This window comes from Beta vulgaris, chromosome 4 (genome assembly GCF_026745355.1).
Source record: "Beta vulgaris subsp. vulgaris cultivar EL10 chromosome 4, EL10.2, whole genome shotgun sequence".
Taxonomy (NCBI): Eukaryota; Viridiplantae; Streptophyta; class Magnoliopsida; order Caryophyllales; family Amaranthaceae; genus Beta; species Beta vulgaris.
The window spans coordinates 41,974,182-41,995,434 of NC_079205.1; the positions used below are offsets into that span (position 1 = coordinate 41,974,182).

General features: G+C 33.1%; 1 long non-coding RNA gene across 2 annotated transcripts in view; it reads right to left on the minus strand.

Annotated features, from left to right (window-relative positions):
* The window catches only part of LOC130591267 (uncharacterized), an 18,237-nt gene extending 6,060 nt beyond the window's left edge, over positions 1–12,177 (minus strand). For both annotated transcript variants that reach the window (XR_008969064.1, XR_008969063.1), the window contains exons 1-2: positions 11,869–12,177; positions 11,718–11,800 (exon numbers count right to left, since the gene is read on the minus strand). This is a non-coding gene — a long non-coding RNA (uncharacterized LOC130591267). The remainder of the gene's footprint in view (positions 1–11,717; positions 11,801–11,868) is intronic.
* Between the last annotated feature and the right edge of the window lie 9,076 nt (positions 12,178–21,253).

Sequence of the window (21,253 nt, forward strand, 5' to 3'; positions counted from 1 at the left end):
TTTGTAAGTAAATTTTTGTAGTAAATGTTTTTTTTTGTATTGATGTTCTAGATTATTAGTTTTACTTTGCATGTTAATTTTGAGTTTTAATAAAATTTTTTGATTATTTGAATGATTTGCAACATGATTTTTTTAATTGTATGAGTGATTTGTAAAGTTTCTTCTTTTAAGTGATTTGTGAGTGAGTGTTGTAAATTAATTTTCGGTAGTTTTTTTTTAGTCTCGATTTTAATTTTGAGATTCCTTTTGTAATTTAGAAAGGGAAGGGGGGCAAAATAGTCAGTTCAAAAGAGGACACCATAGCTCCCCCCTTCCGTTATATAATAGAGATATATATACGTATGTATACGTATGTATATCATATATACATATGTATCATACTATATCGCGTTAAACACAACGAAACAATGTCTTGAGTAACCGTCAAAAACACGCGAAACAACATAAGCAGAAGGTTGTTCGCGAGTCGCGACCTTGTCTCACCCCAGCATCGAAAGGTGCAACGTACATCACCGGGTGTGACGCGTCACTAACCTCCAAAGCATGACTACAAGCGAAAATTGGCATCTATATCTGGTAGAGAAAGATTAATTATTTAATCTAAGTTAAGACATTTAGTTTATACACTTTGAATTTTTATCTGTGTGTGTGTGTGTGATGTTGTATTCCATGTTGTGATGATGTCAAATACTTAGGTTAATTTTACGGTTTTTTCACCAAATACCCCTGACAAAAAAATTTATTCACCAAATACTCAGCTTTTTTCAAAATTCACCAGATACCCCTAACTTTTAAAAAAAATCACCAGATACCCCAAATTTTAAAAAAATTGACAAATAATGCCCTTAATGACTAACGGCAGTTAACTCCGTTAGTCATTAGTGTTAATTAACCCTAAAAAACCCTAACTAACCTAACTAATCTAACTCCCTCCCTCTCCCCTAACCCACCACCCCCCAATAACCCTAGCCCCCCCACCCAGCCCTCCTCCCCCTCGCCGGCAACCCCTCTCCGTCGCCGGCAACCCCCTCCCTCTCGCGCCGCCTTTCCGGCAACCCCCTCCCCTCCCTCACTCTCGTCGCGCCTCCCCTTCCCTCCTTCCTTCCTTCGCGCTTTCCGGCAGCCCCCTCCCCCTCCCTCACTCTCGTCGCGCGCGCCTCCCCTCCCCCTTCGTCGCGCCTCCCCTCCCTCACTCTCGTCGGCGCCTCCCCTCCCCCTTTCTCACTCTCGCGCGCCTCCCCTCCCCCTTCCTTCGCGTTTTCGCTGCTGTTATTTTCGTTGTTGTTTCTGCTGCCGGAAAGAGGAGTGCGACGAGAGTGAGGGTTTAGTTACATGGGGGAGGGGAGGCGCGACGAGAGTGGAGAGTGAGGGAGGTGGAGAGGGCTGCCGGAAAGGCGGCGCGAGGGGGAGGGGGTTACCGGCGACGGAGAGAGGTTGCCGGCGAGGGGGAGGGGTGGGGCTGGGGCTGGGGTTGGGTGGTATGGTGGGTCTAGGGTTTGGGGGTTGGGTTAGGGATAATTAATTAGGTTTATTAGGTTAATTAGGGCTTAATTAGGGCTAATTAGGTTGACTTAGGACTAATTAAGTTGACTAATGGCAAACATGTAAATACAGGCTAACGGAGCACTAACGTCCGTTAATAGTAAGGGTATCTGGTGAATTTTTTAAAAAGTTAGGGGTATCTGGTGATATTTGAAAAAAGTTGGGGTATTTGGTGAATAAATTTTTTTGTCAGGGTATTTGGTGAAAAACCCGTTAATATTACTATATAGTATTTATTTAAGCAAAAATTATAAAAAACCAAACATTATGTAATGTTCAAATTGGCATCTATATCTGGTAGAGAAAGATTAATTATTTAATCTAAGTTAAGACATTTAGTTTATACACTATGAATTTTTACCATATGGTATGTTTAATATTCTAGTGACTTGGAATCTTTGGATAAGAGATTCTTTAAATTATTAGATATTTTGTTGCTGTTGTTATGCGTGAAAATCATCAGTTGGAAATTGCGTGGCATACAATATGGAACTGATCCCTTGAAGCTCTCCAACAAACTCCAACCAACTTGCTGAAGATGCTCCCACTAACGGCTATTGGAGGTAGTATATTTCCATCGCAAAAAGAGTGGAGGAAGTGCAGCGAAAATCAGGCCATGATCTCCATTACTTCACTCGCGCCATTTGAGGGGAACATGGAGCACAACATGTCCAGATGAAGGAAGTATTGCAGCAGCTATTTAATGAAGAAATTATTTGTAGAAAAACTTAAGAACTTTCAAGCGCAAAAAGTCAATAATTACTTAGAAAGTTTTTCTTGTAATTTCTTCTTTATTCAAGATACTCATTATTGTAATATTCATAGAGTGTGGGTTGAGAGAACTTAAATCTTAGTATTCAAGAGTGAGAATAGAGAAAGAGAAAGTGAAGACTTCTAGTGAAGTCAAGTGAGGAAAGTCACGTGTTCAGGGGGATCAAGGTGACTAAGAACTGGTTCCTAGAGGAACTAAGTGAGGATTGATTCATAATAAGTTGTAATAACTTTTATAAATAAAAGAGCAAGTTTTCTTCCTAAAGAATTGAGGAAGAGAACCTTGTTAAAAGGATCTTCTTGTGTTCTTCCTTGTATTATTTTGTCTTTATTACCTTTCAAGTTTTATTATCCGCAAAAAGTTTGAAAATCTCTCCAACTACACAATTCACCTCCCCCTCTTGTAGTTGATCTAGTGTTTTTACTAAACTAACAATTGGTATCAGAGTATGGTTCCTCCAAAATCAGTTAACACTGGGGAGCTAGTACGTTCCTAGTAATCATGAACACTACGAGAGAAAGATTAGACGAAGGTTACTCAACCCAACGTCCGCTTATGTTCAATGGCAAGCACTATCCATACTGGAATAATCGTATGGAAATCTTCATCAAGGTTGAAAACTATCAAGTATGGAGAGTCATTGAAATCGGTGACTTTGAAGTCACAGTGAAGAATGAAAAAGGTGAGTCAGTTCCCAAACCTCTCTCAAAATATGATATAGAGGATTTTGATAAGATGGAGATGAACAATTCAGCCAAGAAGATTCTCCACTGTGGTCTTGGTCCCTATGAACACAATAGAATCACGGGATGCAAATCGGCCAAGCAAATGTGGGAACTTCTACAGGTTATATTACTCACGAAGGAACAAGCGAAGTCAAGAGATCAAAGATAGACATGCTCATGCACAGATATGAGTTGTTCCAGATGAAACCTAAAGAGTCAGTTCAAGATATGCTCACTAGATCCTCCAATATTATCAATGAGCTTGACACTCTAGGAAAGACTATCACTCTAAAGAAACAGGTTCGAAAAGTCCTAAGGAGTCTCCCACAGGATGACAAATTAATGGCGAAAGTCACATCTTTGCAAGAAAACAACGACTTCACCACATTTAACATCGAGCAACTTGCAGGTTCCTTGTTGACTCATGAGTTGCACCTAGGAACTCATGAGGCTGATCCTAGTAGACCTAAAGCTTTGGCCCTAAAATCTGAAGAACAAGATGATTCAGAAACGAATGATGAAGAAGCATAATTGATCGTGAAAAAGTTCAAGAAGTTCTTTAATAAGAACTACAAAGGGAAGAGCACGAGAAAGCCCACAAAGCTAAGCTGCCATAAATGTGGAAGTCCTGATCACTTTATAAAGGAGTGCCCACTTTGGTAAAATGACAAGGGTAAAGGAAAATACAAGGATAAAGGGAAAGAACAACAAAAGCCTTTCTCAAAAACTGAAATGAGAAGGGCCATGGTTGCAGCATGGGGGGAATCCGACTCTGACGAGGAGCAGGAATATAGCCTGAAGAAGAAACCGCTCATCTATGTCTCATGGCAAAGACATATGATGAAGAGGACTTACCAAACAACAAGGTATGTGTATGCTATTGAAGAAGAGTTATCATAACATAAAAAGAGCGAACTTATAAAACTACTTTTGGAGACTTTGGATGATTACAAGGCAAGCTGCATTAGAGAGGAGAATATAGAGAATGCCTTGAAATTCACCAAATAACATTCAAACTGGTTTAAAACGTTAAACACAAGTATTAAGGAAACGTTCTTTGAGATTTTTGATGAAGACCGAAGTATTCAAGAAGCCTTTGAACATGTTAAAAATGAAAACTACTTCTTGTATATGGAGATGGCAGAATTGAAACTATTTGTTCCTGAAGGAACCAGTTCCCCTAAAAATACCAGAACAGATTTTGAAAAATTGAAATTTGAATACGATACAGTTTTAAATGAAAATATGGTACTTAAAGGGAAATTGGAATCTTCAAGAACAAAACTTACTGATCCAGTTAGTTGGATACAAAAGTATAAAAATGAAGGAAGAAATGGACTAGATTTCAATTATAAGAAGAAAAAAAAAAGGAAAAAATATATTGATTTGCCAAGCAACCGAGTATATTCTTACTGTGGGAAAAGTGGTCACTTAGTGTTTGACTGTTCCACCATAGAAGAACATATTGAAAAGAACACTTGCTTGATTAAGCAAGTGTGGAAAGTTAAAAGGAACTCAAGCCTGACAGAGGAACCCAAGTCAGACTGGGTTCCTACCACTGACTAATTGTTCTAGATACAAGCTAAAGTGAGGGGGAACAACCTGTGGTACCTCGATAGCAGTTGTTCTAGGCACATAACAAGAGACAAAATAAAATTTCTCTCACTTTCAGTCTATGAAGGAGGAATTGTGACATTTGAAGACAATCTTACAGGTAATATAGTAGCTATAGGTAAGGTTGGGAAATCTCAATCACATTCCATAGATAATGTATTTTTAGTCGAGGGTTTGAAACATAATTGACTTAGTATTTCTCAATTTTGTGACAAGGGGAACAATGTAAAGTTTACTAATGAATGTTGTGTAGTAAGTGATGTAGGTACATGTACCAAGATTCTAGAAGGAACTAGGAAGGGAAACACTTATGTTGTTGACCTGAACTTGGTTCCTAGGAACAATCTGACTTGTCTAAGTGCGATAAATAAGGAACCACTCCACAAGCTAAGTGGTAAGGATTTAATTGTTGGTCTTCCAATAATCAAGATCTCAAATCATGAAGTTTGTGGCGCGTGCGCAGAAGGAAAACATGTTAGATCTTCATCCAAACCAAAGAAGATGGTAAGTACACAAAGTCCACTCGAATTGATTCACATGGACTTATGTGGCCATGTACGTATCCAAAGCAGATCAGGTAAGAGATATGTACTAGTTATGGTTGATGATTTTTCAAGATACACTTGGGTTATTTTTCTTCGTAGCAAAGATGAAACTTTTGATGAATTTTTGACCTTTGCTAAAAGAATTCAGAGGGTAAGTGGTTTTAAATTGAACATTTATGTTCTCACCATGGTAAGGAGTTTGAAAACTCCAAGTTTGATGATTTTTGGAGCAATGAAGGACTAGATCACAACTTCTCTGCTCCTAGGACCCCACAACAAAATGGCGTGGTAGAAAGGAAAAATCGTACTTTGGAGGACATGGCTAGAACTATGCTAATAACCAACAATCGTCCAAAGAACTTTTGGACAGAGGCAGTAAACACCGCTTGCTATATCATCAATAGGTGTCATGCTGAGACCTATTACCTTAAAGAACCCCTATGAGCTACTCAAAGAAAGAAAATCCAACATCTCTTACTTTAGAGTCTTTGGTTGTAGATGATTTGTACACAACAATGGTAAAAATAATCTAGGAAAATTTGATGCTAGAAGTGATGAAGCTGTTTTTATAGGATATGCTTTAAATAGTTAAGCATGTAGAGTCTATAACAAAAGAACAATGTGTGTTGAGGAAAGCGTCCATATCATATTTGATGAAACTAACTCTCTGCAGGAACCATGTTACGAAAAGGATTTTGAAATTGGATTGACTCGTTCTGAAGAGTCAGCCAACGTTGATGAGGAACTAACACCTGTAGGTACTGATAAGAAGCATAATCATGAAAACGAGATGACTTTTCCTGAGCCTATTCCTCACGAGGAACAAGCAGATGAAGGAACACAAGTAGAAGAAATACAACCAGAAATTGAAATAACTGGAGAACCTCAAGTTGAAGGAACAGGAACAAGGAGTTTTGAACCAAGGCCCTGGAGACACTTAAGATCCCATCCACTGGATCTGATCATAAGCGACATTGAGAAGGGAACTCAGACAAGATCCCAACTCAAGAACTTCTGTGCATTTCAAGCCTTTCTGTCCATGACAGAACCTCAAGATCACAATGATCCCCTACTAGAGTCTGACTGGATAAATGTTATGCAAGAGGAACTGAATGAGTTCCAGAGGAACAAGGTCTGACATCTTGAGACCAAGCCTAAGAACCAAATGGTAATTGGGCTGAAACGGGTCTTCAGGAACAAACTGGATGAGCATGGAACAGTCATAAGGAACAAAGCAAGACTTGTAGCTAAAGGGTACAATCAACAAGAAGGTATTGATTTCGATGAGACCTTTGTTGTTGTTGCTAGGATAGAAGCTATTAGAATTTTGATTGCATTTGCTGCATTTATGGGGTTTAGGTTCTACTAAATGGACGTTAAATGTGTTTTATTAAATGGATATTTAATGGAAGACGTCTATGTGGAACAACCTCCCGGATTTCAAAATCCTGATCTTTCAAACCACGTCTATAAGTTAGATAAAGATCTTTATGGGCTGAAACAAGCTCCTAGAGCTTGGTGTGATAGAGTCTCAAAATTCTTGTTATCACATGATTTCATAAGAGATAAAGTTGATAGGACCCTATTCCTTTGATCTAAAGGAACAGACATTCTAGTAGTACAAATTTATGTAGATGATATAATTTTGGTGCTACTAACGAATCTCTTTGTAAGGAATTTGCTAATCTAATGAGTAGTGAATTTGAGATGAGCATGATGGGAGAATTGAACTTCTTTCTTGGCTTGCAAATCAAGCAAACTGAAAGAGGAACAATGATCCATCAGCAAAAATATGTGAAGGAACTACTGGAAAAATATGGGCTAGAACAAGCAAAAACCAACCACACTCCTATAGGAACAAGAACAAGGTTGGATGAGGATCCAAGTGGTAAATCTGTAGATCAGAAACTATTTAGAGGTATGATTGGATCCCTACTTTACTTAACTGCTAGTAGACCTGACATTTCCTTTAGTGTTGGTTTGTGTGCGACATTCCAATCAAATCCTAAGGAATCACACTTGACAGCAGTCAAAAGAATTCTTAGGAATTTGAAAGGAAGTGATGATTTTTGTTTGTTCTATCCTCGAAGTGACATCTTTAATCTAGTTAGCTACTCTGATGTTGACTATGCTGGAGACTTGGTAAATCGAAAAAGCACTTCGGGAATTGCTCAGTTCCTAGGAACAAGCTTAGTTTCTTGGAGTTCAAAGAAACAAAACATTGTTGCCTTTTCAACAGCTGAAGCGAAGTATGAAGCAGCAGCCGCTTGTTGTTCCCAGGTATTATGGATTAAACAACAGGTACGCGACTTTGGCATAAAATATAAGTGTGTTCCTATATTCTGTGATAACACTAGTGCAATATATATTTCCAAGGATCCAGTACATCATTCAAAGGTTAAGCATATTCATATTCGTCATCACTTTTTGAAGGACAATGTAGAAAAAGGTTTAGTCAAAGTTGAATTTCGTCCCACTGAAATCAAATAGCTGATATCTTGACCAGACCACTTTCTAGAGATCGATGTGAAAAGATTCGCTTGGAACTAGGGATGATCAAAATAATATGAAAATGCCTTTATATTTATCCCCCTAAGTAACATTCTTACTAAATGTGTCCTGCATTTTTTATGAATTTTATTCATACACCTTAGTTAAGGTTGAGAACGCACATTAGTCTCATAATATTCCCCTTAGTGTCCTCACTAGTACTTTGAAAATAATACGGTACTTGTACAACTTAGTTAGAAGGTATCATATGCATGAGTTCAAATATTCTTCATTTTTCTTTGCTAAAATGTTTATTTTATTTCTCTTTCTTTCTTTTATTTTTTTCTCTCTCATTTCATACGTTGCATTGGTTCGAAAAATTAAAATGCATGCCCTTTTGAAAAATTGAATGTCTGAGAAAAGGGGAAAGCACCACAATAAAATGATCCCTCTTGAAACACGCATAAAATCCCCTTCATAAATCTTTCCCTCCATACCACCATTACTCGCGCTACTATTGACTCTGAAAAACCATCACATTCGAAATTTCCACCTACTCTCTCTCTCTCCTCAAAAACCCTAATCTCCATGGCACCCAAACGTTCAAGCACTGAAACTCTTCCTCTTCCAAAAGAGAAAACTCCTTTTATGGATATGATGAAAGCGACAATGGCACAGAGCTCTCAAGCCAAGAATCCTCTGCATGCAAGGAAAATTCGGTGGAATTGGAACTCTCTTCCAAGCAATTGGAAGATGAAATTGAGGAAGAAGAAGAAGTAGAAAAGGAAATTCAAATTCCCACGAAAAGGGGTAAAAAGTCCAAATCCTCATTTAATTGGTTTTTGTGTGGATTTTGTTTGGTGCAATAAAGTGAAGTGGACGGAATTTCTTGATGTAGTTAAGTTTCAAAAGTGGTCGGTATTTTTATGTGTTGATGAGGGGTTATATGAAACTGAGATGACCGAATTTTGTTCAAAGTTTGTCAATACGAATGGTTTATGTATCATTATTGTTGGGGAAAATGTGGTTCAGTTTGATGAACAAAACTGAGTGAGTGGTTCCATGTACCTGCTGCTGGGTACAAGGAGTATGTGAAGGGGAAGGTTAAATTAAATGTGGATGGGGCCCAAAATGAGAAAAAATTTTAATTTTTTTTGATGGTTATCCTTCTGATCTGTCTATTGATCAAAAAGACCTTAGTACTTCTCACAAATTTCTTTTCCAACTCGTTTGGCGGTTCCTTGTTCCTCGCATCTCAAAAAGAACCCAAGCCAATCTCCTTGATCTCTCTCTCATGTATTGCCTAGCCAACAACATTCACATCAATCTCCCTACCCTAATCATAAATCACCTTACTCATTGCATTACCCACAAAATTCGCATTGGTTATGGTAATCTTATTACCATAATTTTAAAAAGTGCAAGATTAAACTGCCCTCCAAACCCTCTTTTGCCCTAGAACCCGAGAATTACCTAACCAAAGACACTCTCTCCCGCCTGAGTTTACAAGTTAATGGGGGTGTGTTGGGGTTTCAGGTTGAAGAGGTGAAGGTTAAGGTGAAGAACGCCTGCTAGCAAGAGGAAGAGAGAATAGGAAGTAGGATCTGGGGTCAAGCAGTCTGTTAGGAAGAGCCAGAGACTTGCTGGACCTAGGAGGAACCCAGTTAGTGGGATCATGATTGATCTGGAGAAAGATCAAGGTCCTTCAAAAACAGCTTCCCCAACTGTCTTCTTTCTACTTCGGGTCTGCATGGGATACTCAAGGAGATTCAAGCTTCAATTGCTCTACTAGGAACAAGGGTGCAAGCTTTGGAGGCTAAAATTGCACATCAAGATGTTCAAAATGATCAGCTTCTTCATGTTATGAATAAGGGTGCCTCCAACATTTGTACCAACATTGATAGTGTTGCTGCCTACTTTCCCATTCATGAACTTCCCTCATCCCAGTCCCTTCTACTTAAGACTTTCTCTATTTTGATTTTGGGTTGTATATTTGACAAACAATTGCATTGTACTTTATTTTGTTTTTTCTTTTCTTGTGGCAATCACAAGAAATTCAATATATGCATCTTTCCTTTTTCTGTTTTTTATCTTCTCTTTTGCTTTTTGAACTATGTTCCTGATATACTACTGATATGTTGTGCTTGTTCCTGTGTTTATTACTCTTGGAATGTGTGGATGGGTAATATTCTCAGATAATATGTTAGAGCTACTTACCTTAATTTAAGATTGTTGACTCTACTAGTGCTGCAGGTTTCACTATTTAGTTTTGATGATGATAAAAGGGGGAATATGTATTGGCACTTGAAAAAAAAAAATTCTGAAATTTCCTTAGTCTCTACTGCTTTACTTGATGATCTTTGTCTCTGTTCCTAGGATCATGATCTTTGTTCCTAGTCACAGTTTAGTGTCTTAGAGTTTTTGAGTTTTAGAGTGTCTTAAAATTTATTTCATAACTTTCATAATTCTTTATTTCTTTCTTTTGCTTTTCTTAATTTTTGTCAATTATTTGTCATCATCAAAAAGGGGGAATATTGTTGTATTCCATGTTTTGATGATGTCAAATACTTAGGTTAATTTTACTATATAGTATTTATTTAAGCGAAAATTTTAAAAAACCAAAAATAATGTAATAATGTTCAAATTGGCATCTATATCGTGTGGAGAAAGATTAATTATTTAATCTAAGTCGAGATATTTAGTTTATACACTTTGAATTTTTATCATATGGTATTTTTAATATTCTAGTAACTCATAATCTTTGGATAAACGATTCTTTAAGTTATTAGATATTTTATTGCTGTTGTTATGCGTGAAAATTAGTTGGAAATTGCGTGGCATACAATGTGGAGCTGATCCCTTGAAGCTCTCCAACCAACTCGCTGAAGATGCTCCCACTAACGGCTAATGGAGGTAGTTTATTTCCGTTGCAAAAAGAGTGGAGAAGTGCAACGAAAATCAGGCCATGATCTCCATTACTCCACTCGCGCCATTTGAGGGGAACATGGAGCACATCATGTCCAGATGAAGGAAGTATTGCAGCAACTATTCAAGGAAGAAATTATTTGAAGAAAAACTTAAGAACTTTCAAGCGAAAAAAGCCAATCATTACTTAGAAAGTTTTTCTTGTAATTTCTTCTTTATTCAACATACTCATTATTGTAATATTCATAGAGTGTGGGTTGAGAGAACTTAAATCTTGTCTTCAAGAGTGAGAAGAGAGAAAGAGAAAGAGAAGAGAGAAAGAGAAGACTTCTAGTGAAGTCAAGTGAGGAAAGTCACGTGTTCATCAGGGGGAACAAGGTGACTAGAAACTGGTTCCTAGAGGAACTAAGTGAGGATTGATTTATAATAAGTTGTAATAACTTTTATAGATAAAAAAGCAAAGTTTCTTCCTGAAGAATTGAGGAAGAGAACCTTGTTAAAAGAATCTTCTTGCGTTCTTTTTTGTATTATTTCTCTTCATTATTACCTTTGAAGTTTTATTATCCGCAAAAAGTTTGAAAATCTCCCCAACTACAATTCACCTCCCCCTCTTGTAGTTGATCTAGTGTTTTTACTAGACTAATATTTGACATGTTCGGGCATATCAGAGTTGGGTCAATTCTATATCGGAATGAATCGGTTGGAAAACCTAATTATGTCGGATCAGAACAAATTGGATGCATCGGATGTGGGTGGACCTGTGGATCGAGGCTGTTTTTGACACCTCTTAAATGTGTGTAACTTGCACAAAATAAAATAGAATTCAACAAGAATGACACAAACACTTTACGAAAATTCACTGACTACAAATATATATTTCCATATATAAGAATTAAATTTATAAAAATTATAACATAAGATTCGTTTTAGAAAATACTATAACAATATTAGCTTTTTATAATTTTTATCACCATATATAATGAACGCATCCTTAATCTTGAATATTGTACCCTTGAAAATTATATCAGTTCAAATTAAATAAGTTCAATTTAGTTAAGAGTTATAAATGTGAAAAGAACACACTTTTAATCTTGAATATTCTACCTGCCTTATATTTCTTGGTTGTCTGTATACAATGGCACACGCAAATCGGCACATGACTGTTCCAAGTTCCAAGTTCCAATTTCCTGTTTCTGAAACATGTCAGTGAATTTCAAATTAATCTTGGCGTAAGTGTAAATAGAGAGATGCTCACGCAGTCACGCTTTCCCGGAGTTGATTTCTGTTTGTTTGCGACATACTTTTGTCACCCCATTATTTCGTATTTAGAAACTTTCCAGCTTATTGCAATTTGGCATTTGCAAACTTAATTACATTCGGTTGTAACTTGTAAAGCGTTACTCAGCCTTATACACACATATTGTGCTCATCAGGAAATGAAAGGGATCAGAGAGAGTGAATGAAAGTGAAAGATGAGAGGGTAGAAGATGTGAGGACTGAGGAGGATGGAGGACGGATGAAAGGGGAATGGGAAATGGAAGGGAAACAGAAAAAAAGACTCATATTTTTGTACAAAAATACAAAGTATTAGTAAGAAAACATGAGGCGTTATTTAACAAAACCTTTGTTTAAATATTACCAATTTTTTTTTTTGTTCTAAAATAAATGCAATATTTCGTTTTTCATGCTTGCCGACACACATATTTGATTATAAATATCTCTAATTATATATTTATAAAAATTATCAAAATTAGTTGATATTATGAAAATATTCATTGAAAAACCCAAATGTATATAGAAAATATGGTCAAAATGCATAGAGTGTGTGTGAATAGTGTAATAATCAAAAGTTGTACGATAAGAGAAACAGAGCAAGTATTGTATTTGAAGTTACAAGTACGAGTAGTAATTAAACTAATTTTTATGCTATGAACTACTCCCTCTGTTTTTTTATCTTTCTCAATTTTCTATATGCGTCTCACAATGCACATCTTTGAAATTAAATATATTTCATTATATATTAGTATTAAGACTCTATGCACGATATTAATAAAGTATTAATTAAGACGAATTAAACAATACCCACATGACTATATTTTTTCTTACATAAATTGAAAATTTAAGAAGATTTTCTCTACATATGAATAAAATTAACACTCTAAGTGAGAATGATAAAAAGAAACAGGTACATTTTCTTTATATAATATAAATACTAGGGAATCCTATGTTTTGCTTGAATAAAACCAAAAGTTGCATAGATGCAAGTTATGCAACAGTCCATTGTTTGCTGATGGCGTCGACGTGCTGTATGTCTTAACTCTGTTGTCTATGATATGAAATATCAGGGCGTTTGGTTAGTTCGGAGGGGTTTATAATCTAACGGATACAATCCAATTTGGATTGAAAAAAAAATTGTTACCATAATCTTATCTTTTTGGCCATGAATCATGAGTAGAAATAAGATTGTGGGACGATTAAAGAAGAAATTTGGGATGAGATAGTAAAATGATAAATAAGATTGAGGGATAAGTGATGTCAAGTGTAACTTTTTCATCACTAGGTTTTAAAATATAACGCTAAATATAACTTGGTTTAGTGGTTAAAACTTTAGCGTATGAATTTGAGCTCACGGGGCCAAAACCTATATTATGTAATTTCTAAGTTTTTTTATTGTACATGGATTACATGAACTAAAAGTTCCTATGGAAAGTGCCACGTGGTACAGTTCCTTGTTTGGAAACGTATTTTAATATATTTACGAGTTTTTTTTTCCCGATGTCTCGGGTAAGTTACAATAAACAAATATATTATTATTTTTAAATTTCATAATTTATTTTTCTACTTTTCGTATTTTTTGTCCATTAAAAAATTGAAAAATTCACGTCACGACGTCTGATGTGAATCTTATTGAAGAAATCACTTAGTTTGGGCTCTTGATGTAGTTTAGTGGATTGTGTTTATAAAAGTTTGTATTTTTTTGTTGTTTTTATTTAATTAGTAACAAGATATGAAGAACTCAGGCGTATTTCGACTCACAGTTCAACTAAAGTAACTGGATATGAAGAACTCAGGCGTATTTCGACTCACAGTTCAACTAGGGTTTTAGATTCACTTGTAAAAACAAGGGTTTTGGATTCTCTCCTGAAACTCAAAATAACTCAAACTCAATCTCTCTCCTATTATTATGCTCGAAAACTCATATATATAGTACAAGTTTTCCTAAACCTAATTGAATTAGTAAAACAAATAAACTTATTTATCTTTATCTTAAGGATCAAGATAAATAATTATCCTATCTTTATCTATACTACTTCACACGCCTAATCCAACTATAATTAGGATAATTAAAACTCCTACTTTGACTCAAATGATAAGGAATTAGACTCCTAAATATAATAGGATTCCTTTATCATTTACACACTTAATTAAAATAAACTGAAATTAAAACCCTAAATTACATAGATACCTAACAGAACTAGAATTCCATATAATTATTACTATTTCCATATCAACGTCATAAGTAAAAATAATTTAAGGATTTCAGCTTGAAAATAATACCTTAATTAAAAGGAATTATGGTAAGAGAATATGACATAAATATTCTCTTGTAAGTTACACAATAAGTGTGTCATAAATGTATATACTTGATTGTTTAAGTCTTTTTCGTTAAGTATAATTATTACAAGACTTTATCATATGTTTTTTGAAACATTAGACAACAAAGTCATAGCGTATTGATGGTTAAGCTCTTAATTTTCATTTCAAAGGTCACGTGTTTGATACCTTGCACTTACACATTTTTTCTAGAAGTGAGGAGTACACATAAACATAAAGCATCCGCGTTAGGAATTTGAGGAGTGTGCCACGTGGCACATAGATTTTCTTTCACACGCCTTTTAATATATTTGTATAGATATAGATGGCTGTAAGATTTTCAACGATTTTATTTTTCAGCTATTTACTAATTTCCTCTAATTTTGCTTCTTTGATACCCCAATAGGTACATATAATTATAAAACTCCGATAGGCACACAGTCCCTCCGATTTTTAATGTTCTATGCGTTTACTATTTGGGGGAAAAACTAGAAAAAAATGTATTATAATGTAAGTGAGGTCAAAAAACAAAATTAGATTGGAGAGAGAGTGTCCCAAAATAGAATAAAGCACAATGCACATAACATTAAAAATCGTTCAAATGAGGAAATTGCACAGAACACTAAAAATCGGAGGGATTATGAAATATCTTCCATTTTTATACTTGAAAAAAAAACAAAAATATTATTGTGCATTTAATTCAGTTAATGATAAAAACGCTAATTATTTATATAATTATTTATTAGTACTTATTATCAAATATTAATGGATAGAGTCTGTTATTTAGAAATGACTAATAAATATTGTACAATGGTGGTTGAGTGATAAGAGAGAAAAAGTAATTGGTTGGAGGTCAAAAAATAAGAGAGAGGATAAAAAGTAGTTAGGATGATTTTTTTGTTATTCATGGTTAAGAGGATAGGTGGAAAAATATTGTTGGATGTTATTTTTTTTCGCGGGAAAAAGTTAGAAAGAGAGTGGGATGATCTTATTTTAATATCATGAAGGAGGATGCTCTAAGGGTATCATTAAATTATTTTTATTGTATTTGTAAAAGAAAAAATGGTCCTACTGTTACATCTTATAGCAGCACTGAAAGCAAAAATATGGTATCAACTTAATATCTCATAGTATCGGGGATGTTTTGCAATTAGAGTTTTGGAGAAAAAGAGAGTTTTGGAGCAAAAAGAGAGTTTTGGACCACATTTAGAGTTTTGACTAGTCAAAAACTCTAAAGCGGTGTTAGGTAAAAGAGGGTTAGAGAGAGTTTTGGAGTAAAAACTCTGAAAATAAAAAAGCTCCTAATATGAGCTTTTTATTTAGAGGATCAGGTCAAAATGTGTTCAATGACTTTTTTCCTATAATAGGGATACTACACATATGTATTAGAGTGTCTATAAATGTCATTTAACATAAACAAATGACATTAAGTTTTTGACAATCAATTAATTGTTACCCAACACATTTATATAAAAAAGCTGTCAAACCAGTAGTCAAATCCGATAAACAAAAAGTTAAAACTCTAATAGTAAACTCCAAATTAAACTATAATAGCTAAACTCTCAACTCTATTTGCCAAACAGGACCATCAACATCTCCGAGTACCATTTTGGGAGAAGGTTTTCTCTATCCATCCACTCTCAAAGTGTCTGCCTACAAACTCACACCAGGTTAATCTGCGAGATAGAGGTTTCGAATATATATATATATATATATATATATATATATATATATATATATATATATATATATATAATATATATAAATATATATATATAATATATATATTATATATATATATATATATATATATATAGGATTGGGTTATAGTGAGAACACTCTTATGGTGAGAAACGTGAGAACCACTAAAATGAGCAGAAATTTCCTAAAATGAGCACAACAAATTAAAAATGACCAAAAGCTTAAAATGATTAGAAAACATTAAATGAGTAAAAACATGAAATGAGAAAAAATGTAATACGAGAAAAATGTAAAATAAGCATGAAAAATTTAAATGAGAAAAAACTTCAAAAAGAGCAAAACGTAAAATGAGCAAAAACATTGCGAAATGAGGATAAAAATGTTAAATGAGCAAAATTATAAAATAAACAAAACATAAAATGAGCAAAATGTTGTGAAATGAGCAAAAATTTTATGAAAGTGAGGAAAAATGAGCGATAATATGAGAATGACCCTTGCATGAGAAATGAGAATGAATTTTTTGCGCTATAACTCTTATGAATAAGTGATGTAACTCCAAAAACAGAATATTAGAACTGAATTGGAAAAATTAAATAAATTTTGGGCTCATTTTTTGTAGAGGGGTATAACTCTAATGAACAAAAAGATCCATTCTCATTTCTCATATAAGAAATATTCTCATGTGATTTTGTCCCTATATATACTAGAATTTTTTGCACGCGATGCGTGCTTGAATTTTTTTCGAAACAGAAACTTGATTTTCTTCGGCATAAGAGTCGAAATTTGAACATTAGACATACGAAGTATAATTGTTTTTAGTTGCAAAATTTGATTGGTTTAGTTTCTGTCACTTAAGTATCTCACCATTCTTTTTTTTTTTTTTTTTACTTTTGAAAGTTAAACTCTATGAACAAAATAGAAATTTTATTGAATTTATTTATGATTTCTAATATTATAATTTTTTAGTTGATTTTTAAATTAAGTACAATACTTCATAAATTGTAAAGAAAGTGAACACTTTGATTTTAAGTCAATTTTTTCATAGATTGTAGTTTGTGGGTAATTGTTATAATTATATTTTTGGTATTTTTGTTTGATGTCCCTTTGATTTGTAAGTAAATTTGTAATTTAGAATGGGAAGGGGGTAACATAGTCTCTTCATTCGGGGACACCATAGCTCCCCCTTCCTTATATAATTGAGATATGTTGTACTTTAATTCTTGAATGATGTTTTACATAAACCTTTTTACCTTGATAATTAATCGCTAGTATATAATAGAAAAAGATAGCTCCAAATATATGTAAAAGTTTTATTATATATAGGAAACACTATAAAAAAAAAAGTAAATAATTTTTTTTCCTTGTTTAACTTTTAACTGATTTCACTACAAATACGCCTCTATTTTTTATCATGGCCCACTATTAATTGTGAATGATTCTTGAGAATAGTGATTTGTTGTAAATGTTTTTGTATGTATTGACGTTCTAGGTTAGTAGTTTTAGTTTGTATGTTAATTTTAATTAGCTTTAAAAAATTTCCTGATTATTTGAGTGATTTGCGTGATTTTTATAACGTGATTTTCTCAATTGTATGAGTGATTTGTAAAATTTCTTCTTTAAGTGATTTGTGAGTGAGTGTTGTAAATTAATTTTCGGAAGTTTTCTTTGAGTGTCGATTTTGATTTTGACAATCCTGTTGTAATTTAGAAAAGGGAAGGGGGGCAAAATAGACATTTCAAAAGAGGACACCATTACTCCAATACTCCCCCTTCCCTTATATAATATATATATATATATATATATATATATATATATATCATAAAAGCATACTTAATACCTCACTAACATCTCTTAGCATCATAATAACATCGTTAGTATTACCAAATCTGACTCCGATCCATCAAAGCACTTTTAATGCACATGATAGACCGAAAAGTTTTAAAATTTAATATTACCAAAGAACTCTTTACAACATCCAACTAGTATTTTATCCTGTGTGATATCTCGAGTCAGTTACAGTTATCAAATATATTATTCATAAATTTCAAAATTGATTCTATCAACTTTTTGTAATATTTTGTCTAGTTTGAAATTGAAAAAACGTATGTTATATCATAATAAGTTGTTTAAAAAAAGTTTCTAAGGAATTGGGGATAAAAATAACAATTTCAATGGAATTTCGCCTGGGTAAGCAAATAAATGTTATTACTTAATAAAAGGGTTAAAGATCAAAAAGTTTTGTCGACATGTTATATAATTACATATAATTATGAGACTTATTATGTTTTACTTTCAAACATTAAGTATTGAAATTGTATTAGATTAGTGGTTAAATACTCACATTTTATTTCAAAGGTTATGTGTTCGAATCCTATTAACTACATATTGTTAATATTTTTGATTTATATTATAAACATGCGTATTAGAAGTTGAGAAGAGTGACACGTGGCATTGTTCCTTTGACAAGAACGACTTTTAATAGTTTATATAGATATCTTTCTAGTATCACTAGGAACTTAGATTATACTCCCTTTGTATTTTTTTATCTTTCTTACTTTGACTTTGCACATTTGTCAATGCACTTATTCAACATTAAATATCTTTTATGACATATTAGTAAAAATTATAATAATTTAATATTCTTAAAGTACTCGTTGAGACGAATCAAACAATACCCCCACATGACTATATTTTTTCATATATATTGAGAAAATTCTAATAGATTCTCTCTAATTGTGAATATTGTCAAGATTTTAAGTGAGAAAGACAAACAAATACAAAGGGAGTACAATAGAACATATGTATCTTTTCTACCATTAACATTTTAATCTATACAAATATATGAAAAGGTGCTTCTATCAAAGAAACGATATAACACGACACTCTTCTCAAGATTATAATATACATGTTTATGATCTCATTTTAAAATATATTAACAATGTGTAGTTACTAGGAATCAACACATGAACTTTGAAATGAAATGTGAGAGTTTAACCACCAATCCAATACAATTTCAATGTTTAATGTTTTAAAGTACAACATAATTAAGTTTTATAATTATATGTACCTATAAAGCCGTAGACAAGCTTCTCAAGCTCTGACACTTTTATTAAGGTACTAACATTCTCTTACCTCAATTTCATTAAATTGTGAAATTTTCATCCCCAAATTCTTAAAAAGTTCTTTTTTTTGAACAACTTATCATGTCATAACGTCCAATTTTTTAATTTCGCACTAGACAAAATATTATGAAAAACTAATAAAATTTATTATAAAATTTATAAATAATAATAAATCTAATAATTATAACTGCCCCAGGCATCATCCGAGCTAAATTACTAATTAAAAACATTAAAAAGTAAAATATATCATAATTTTGATGTAATTATAGCTCATTTTGGACCCTCATGTTGTAGGCTAACAATTTGTTTTAATTTCTTCTTATTTGTACTCGTCTTCAATGGAATATCTCGATTATAAAGTAAAAGTTACTAACCATATATATTTTTCATTGATGTATAAGAAAAAAAATATCTATATAAATTCGTATCAATGTGCATATTTAGAAAATCCGTCTAATACGTAAACTTTTCTTGATTTATATGATCAATCATATGAAATATGAGTTTCTTCTTATGTTTCAATATAACATAAAAATGCAACGTTAATTTATAGTTTTGCATTAGGCACAAAGTGACAAGTAATATTACATTATTACTGTCGTTTCTTTTATTTCCACGGATTATTTACTCGAATAATAATACACAATAATAAATTAATGCAACATTATGTACATAAATTATTATCCATTACTATCTTGAATTATCATTAAGTAAAGATTGTATAAGTTGACAGTTTGAATATATATGATGAAAATCAAATTTTAATAAAATTTCTCTAGTATATCAAATAAATGATTTTTCATTGACAGAGTTTTGATGTGAAGTAATCTTCCAAGCTGAGACTTTGTCTATCGGTATTTGATTTCATATGTACTCTCCCCGGTCTTTATTAGTTTACCCCTTTCTTTTGCATAGAGTTTTAGGAGAAATAATGTTGTGGGTCATAAAAAGAAAGACAAATTATTATTTTATATTAAAGTTGAATGTATGTGTGATGAAAAGTTAGTGGACCCATTTCAAAAATAGAAACAAAAGAAAGGGGTAAACTACTCCCACCGTTTCCTAAAGATCTTCCCTCTTTCTGTTTAAGTGCGTTTCTAAAAGATCTTCCATCTTTTACTTCATTCCCTATCATATGGTCCACAATTACATTATTAATTCAATTTTACTCTCTTTCTCTCTCCTACTTTAACCTCTTTTTATTTGTTTATTTATCTTAACCCCTTTCTCTTTCCTACTTTACCCACCCCACATCCCACACAAATTAATTCTCATTGTATCTATAGTAATAGTAAAAAAGAAGATCTTTAGGAAACGAATGTAGTAATAAGGGACATCCCAAAAAGGAATACGGGTAAACTCATAAAGACCGGAGAGAGTATTTGTCTCCTAACAATTCAAATATATTTTTCATGATATTTTCCTAATATTATGTAAAATTGTAGATATATATTTTGAAATATTAAGCGCAACTACAATTAGAAAAAACAAAGAGTATATTTTTAATGATCCAAATCTTGCATTGCATGCTATAATAAAAGATAAAAACGATTAATTTGGGATGAGAATTTCTATCATACATCCAGGTGTACCATGCTTATGGTACACCTAAGGCTATTTTTTTTACTCATTCCTTAATTGAAACCTCCAAATGACTATAATCACATAATAGGTAAAGCTCCAAATGAACAAAAGAGAAAAAAGTAGCCTTGGTGTACCGTGCATATGGTACACCTAGGTGTATGATGAAATCACTCATTTGCGATAGATCGATTACGAGATAGAAATAATTAATTAGTTAGCATAAATTATTTATTTGGGATAAAACGTAGTTGACCCACTGGGTAATTTACCGACCACTAATCTCTATTCGATAAGGGAAGGGGAAAGCTATGTCGCCCCCCCCATAAAGTTACTTAACCGCTCATTAGTAAATCAAGTACTACCAGAAAAAGGGGAAAAACAAATTCAAACTCAAATATAGCATTATTAAAACATTAACTTAAATGTTGAAGGCAATCAAATTATAATCAAACCACCTAAAAAAGAAATACTGACTAATAAAATTAGTACACTTATGCTCAAAAAAGTAAAAAGGAATATTGGATCAATAATATATCTTATCAATCAATTCACAAACACAATCAAGTATTACATGAAAAAGAAAAATTCAATCAATTAACAAAGTGAAATGATTTATTTAACACAAAAGACTATATTTAT